A 5,965-nucleotide genomic window follows, 5' to 3' on the forward strand; every position below is an offset into this window, starting at 1 on the left:
GTGGAATAGCAATATGGGGTCCAGCAAAGCCCTCGAACATCAGGCCAATTCAGGCTTTTCAATCAATTGCGCTAAGGTTAGTAACCAAAGCCCCCTGGTACGTTTCAAACTCTACCTTACACGACGACCTAAAAATAATAACTACCACTGAACTAGCAAAAACAATGTATAAATGTTTCCACCAAAATTTAAACACGCATAGCAATTCATTTATATCAAACATGTCCTCCCTTACCCTCCCAAAAAACCCGCCACGCAGACTAAAGCGTAAATGAGAGACCTATTAAATTAATAAAAGAGGTGTTACCACTGGGTTTCTTCCTAACACGATATTCATGTTATTTTATTCTGTTTTTTTTTTTATCTAATTTGCCTATTGTAATTTTTGTATACAGATTGTAAATTGTCTTTCTTAATAAAAAAAAATAAAAAAAATAAAAATACAATACAATAAAAATTTAATTACGAATTTGATAATTTTTTAGGGAAAATAATTCCTCAATTTGTTCAAACTAACTAGATGTTCCTCGCGGATAAGACTTTTATATACAATAGTTAATGAGTAATGAGTGGTCTGGGCTTATAAATGTTTTTGATTTTATTAGGAAAGATCCAAAATCGTCATCTAAATCTATTTGTGGTGCTAAGGTCATTTAAAAAATTTTAAAACTTTTGAATTTCCTTGTGTAGCACTGATATTTATTACTTTTGTATCATAATGTTGAATTGGAAATTTTGTACAGTGAAATAAAATATCAAAATCTATTACACATTTATGATATGGTTAAAATTATTGAACAAGATGCATTGGAAGATATTTTACCTGAAGCTTATAAATTATTCATTCTTTTTTTAACCATACAATCAACCAGTGTATCAAATGAAAGAAGTTTTCTTGCCTCAAAATAATTTAAACCTATTCTCGAAATAGTATTTCACAAGTTTTCTTTCAATATTATCAATTGAAAAGTCCTTGATTCGTTAACTTAAAGAAACTGAATCATTTTCAATGATATTATAAACATATTATATGCTAGTCAAAAAGTATAAATTTAACATACAAAACATACCTAATTGTTTAATTTAGTTTTATTTAATTAATAGTAAGTTTTACTTATAACTAAATAGGTATACTTAAAAAGTCCTTTTCAGGACTAGACACACCTACTTAAAAGGTACCTTACCTAACCTACCTACCTATTATATATTTGACATTGGTATTCTCTATTCCCCGTAAGTTTACACACTCACTCGACAAAAACCGGTCGCAGCTGCGCATGCCGTCGCGTAGTCGGAGCGCTAGTGGTGATCGTATGGACGGTGAAAGATGCCTACTACGAAGATGATCGCCGTTCGCCAAACACCGCCACTAGAGGTGGGAAGTTCGGATCACTTGTGAGCAGTGTTGTATAAAGATAATTTTTTAATTATCTAGATAAAGATAAAAGATAATTGACAAAAAATTGATCTAGATAAAGATAAAACATTAAAATTTTTTATCTAGATAAAAAAAAGATAGTTGCTTAATAGGTAAGGCATCAATCACAAAACTAAATTTTCCTAAAAAATGTATTTAATGTTTTTTAATAAAAGTTCAAACAATAAGCATAGCGCAATTTTTAAGTTACCATAAAATGTTAAATGTGATATGAAAAACACAAGTTAAAAATTAATTAGTCAGAATTTCCTTTATACTTATATTTTTAATTTTGCATTAATGGAGAATGGACAATGGTTTATTAATTGTATTTCTTAATATTTTTTTAGTGGTAATAAATAATAATACTAGGTAGGTACTATTAATTTATAATATAATGGTATATACACAGTTTTAATAAATATTCAATATTTCATAATTAATTAATAAACAAACAAACACTTTACTGGAGAATTTTATCATTTATATTTATAGTTTGACATTTTATTTAGTTTAAATCATCTTTTTACACAACATTTAGATAAATATAAGCAAACCATAATACCTATTACATTTATGCAACAGATTTCTTAAAAATAAAATAAAGTACCAATGTTTGTTATATAAAAAAAATAGTATATACAAATCTAATACTAAAATATAGTAATATCTTATATATCAATTCACCTAAGTAAAAAAAAAATTATACATGTAACATACTAACATAACTAAAATAACTGTATATTTAAACAAACCAAATAATAAAGATTATAACACAAATCAAAGAATAAAAAAATTATTGTTGTCTATCATTATCATTTATAAGGAAACACCTACAACATAGGAGCGTTTCGAATGTTTTATCATTGAGTCTATTACGTCTCGGAGTTAAAATTTGAGACCCACAACTAAATAGACGCTCCACGGGAGCAGAAGATGGTAATGTTGTATTATATTTAAGAAATATATTTTTTACAATGGGATAAGAGTTCAAAATACTTAGTTCTTTTTCTTTTAAATCTAAATATAACAAAGCTTGCACATTAGCTACATTTGTAGATGTAGAAGACAACGGTTCACAATCATTTTCATTAAGAATATTATAAAAGTCATCGTTATCGTTATCAATAGGTTCTACATTTGAATCTAAATTGTTGGATGATAGTTCAATAATGGTAATGGCTTACAATAAACTAAACTTGTAAGATTAAGTAACTTCAGTCTTAATGCAATTATTGTGGGAATAACATAGCCCAACAAACATGTTTTTTCATTCTGTAATTTATCTAGAGAAATAGCTAACGGTTCCATAACAGTACAATATTCCTCTAAAAATGACCATTCACATAATGTAAGTTTGCTTAATTTCAATTCATCAAATGTAGATACCAGTTTATCTTTATAAGAAACTACTTTTTTAGCAGCAAAGAACATGGAATTCCACCTGGTAATTATAGGAACAGGAAATTTACAATTACACGCGTCTTCTACTTTATCAGAAGCAACAGTGCTTCTACTCAATAAGTTCCAAAACGAATGAAGCTTCTTGAAAGTTGCAGTTGAAATTTTATTATAGGACAAGTTGGATATTTTAGAAGTATCTACAGTTGCTATTAAATTAAGTGTTTGAGCTGTACATGTCATATGTTCTGGTAAATTATATTCAATGTTACGTCCAGAATTAAATATCGAGTCCATTGTAATGATTTCAACTTCAACCTCGTTATCTGAATTATCAGAACATGAATCACCATTACCAAACCAATTTATTTCTGGACCATTGTTTGCAAAATTTGAATGTGTTGGAATGGCAGCTTGAGAAGAAAACATTCTAAATGCTTTTCCGAAATTACTCGCATTATCAGTAACTATGTGAGAGATTTTAGAATTATCAATTTTATAGGTTTGAGTAATTTCGTTAATAACCTCAGCAATATTATCATAAGTATAGCTGCCTTTTATATGTCTACACCACAAAACGTAAGATGACCTACTATAAGTATTTTCATCAATAAAATGACACGTCATTCCCATATAACTCTTGTTGTTACAACTCCAAATGTCAGCAGTAGTACATATAAATTTATGGCCAGAAATTAGTTAACATAGAAATATACGACAAATATTTAAGTTTTAATTCTTTTAACATCACTTGTCTATCAGGAAGTGATATGTTTTCTGTGATGCCAGATAGACCTTTGATCAAACGACGAAAAGCTGGCTTTTCACAGGTTACGATGGGTCGCATTTCTTCCACGATATATTCAAAAACCAATGTAGTCATGGGTGCCAGGTTTTCAAATTTTCATGGGGTGCCTAAAATCCTAAATTATTTAACTTGTACCAAATCAAAAAAAAAAAAAATCAACAAAGAGTGTTAAATTAAACAAACTAGTTCCTCGTTTATTGACTTTATTTTTCTACATTTTTACAGCGTAAGACAAATAAATTATAACTTATATACAAATAGGTAAGCAAAAATTTCTAAGTTTCTAATAATGAATTAAAATAGCTTAACAAATTCCAAAGGTATTTTGTCTCACTTTGGTGGTCTTTATAAATTTGTTAGCAATATTTTCAATATTTATTTCTTCTTGTTTATGTACATTTAATAATGCTACATCATTAAGCCGTGTTTGCGTCATTGTTGACCTTAAAAATTTTCTAATTTTTTCATACATGAAAATATTGCCTTTAAGTTTTAAATTCAGACAATAACTATCTTCCGTATTATTTTTCAAACATGTCAATATGTAATTAAGTAAGATGTTATATAAAAACTGTATTTACAATTAATAAGAGTGCCACATTTAATTTATATGGATGAAATTGCCTTTATGTTTTATATGCTGTCATTAACTTTCTTCGGAATTTTTTTAAATACATGCCCATGTAACATAAAAACATTATTTACAAATATAAATACACATTAGAAGGTTTACATATTATGATTCAAAAATAAAATTTGTGAAATTTTACTGGTTGTTAATCTACTTCTTTTTTCAGTCACTACTTGTCCAGCTCTTGAGAAAACTCGTTCACACGGCACTGAAGTTGCAATCATGCACAATCTTCTTTTTACCAACTCATACATTCTTGGATAAACTTTTTTTCGTTCGGCCCACCAAGCTAAGGGATTTTCAAATCTATTTATTAAAGGTTCGTTCAAATATTTATCTACTTCGATAATCCCAGCAACCGATTGATTTGTTCCTCCAATCAAATTAACCACCGTTTGATCAAATTCTTACCACAAAGTTGATTGAGAAGAGGTTGAATTTGCAGTGGCAGTGACAATTGTACTTGGTTGTTGTTCAAATGTAACCTGTTCTAGTAATACTTTGAACCTTTGCCCTTAGGAAATCGATAGCATTAGCACATTTTGTACCATTGGAAAATACATGCTTTTTGAATCTCGGATCTAAGAGTGCTGCTTGAGTTACCAATGGATTATCTTCAATGTCATAAAACCTTTTAATCAACTCTTCACTCAACTTTTTAGCCATATGCTGAATAGCAGTTGGTAATGTATTATTGTTAACAAACTTTGAGACATACTTATTTAAAGAATTAACAAAAATAATTTCTTTTGATAGTGTAACATATTTGTCAGCACTTAACTCAACAGTAACATCATAAAATATTTTTAATATATACCGTTAGGCTAAGTCGGGTTTTCAGTAGGGCTTTCCCATCGACCCGCGAAATGAGATTTAAGGATCCGTTATCCAGAGTACTCACAACGACTCTTTTCCCACTAGCATCGGCATCGGGACAGTTGTTTACGCTGCCGCGGTGCGACCTTTTATGAGTGGTACGGTTTTCTTTTGCCGGGTGCCGTGTCCGTACCGAATGCTCGGGTTTGGTGCTTGTCGGTGGTTGAGTGTCCCCCAGCCGGACTTCCATCTTGCACGTGTTCGTTCACGAGTTGGCCGGGCTCGTGAACTCTCGGTCGGAGTTGGGCGGGGAACATACCGGCATGTGGCTGGAGGTCCGCGGGCAGGTAAATTCGAGGTTCCTGCCCGCGGTTGTTTTGGTCCAGCCCTTCCGTCATATCCCCCACTCAGTAACCTCCACCGGTGTGTCGCAACATTTTTCCACGTCGCTTTTCGCGACGCTGATATGTCACTCGGACGGGTGTTCCCCGTGCGGATTAGAGGTATCCCTCTTCCCTCTGGCCTCTGGCTACTGTAAGGGCCTAGCCACACTATGCGTTTTGGCGGGTCCGGGTAAAACGCACCCGGTGGACCGGAACAACAAATCATATTGTTTCTAATCATAGGTGCCACATTAGAACGTTTTGTCGGGACCGGTCGATTCCTGCCGCTGACCGACCGCAACATGTTGCGGTCGGGCGGGAAAGAAATCGGCAGGACGTGTTATCAAAACACATTGTTTTAAATCGTGTATGCCACACTGTGCGTTTTTACCGCTGCGTTTTTAAATATTTTAATTTTACATATTTTTAAAATATTTAAATAAATACTAAAAAAATGGTTTTTGATACCGATAAATTCATATCATGTATTCAAAGTGTTTGTCACGAAT

The sequence above is a fragment of the Metopolophium dirhodum genome, chromosome 1 (genome assembly GCF_019925205.1).
Source record: "Metopolophium dirhodum isolate CAU chromosome 1, ASM1992520v1, whole genome shotgun sequence".
In the NCBI taxonomy this organism is placed as follows: Eukaryota; Metazoa; Arthropoda; class Insecta; order Hemiptera; family Aphididae; genus Metopolophium; species Metopolophium dirhodum.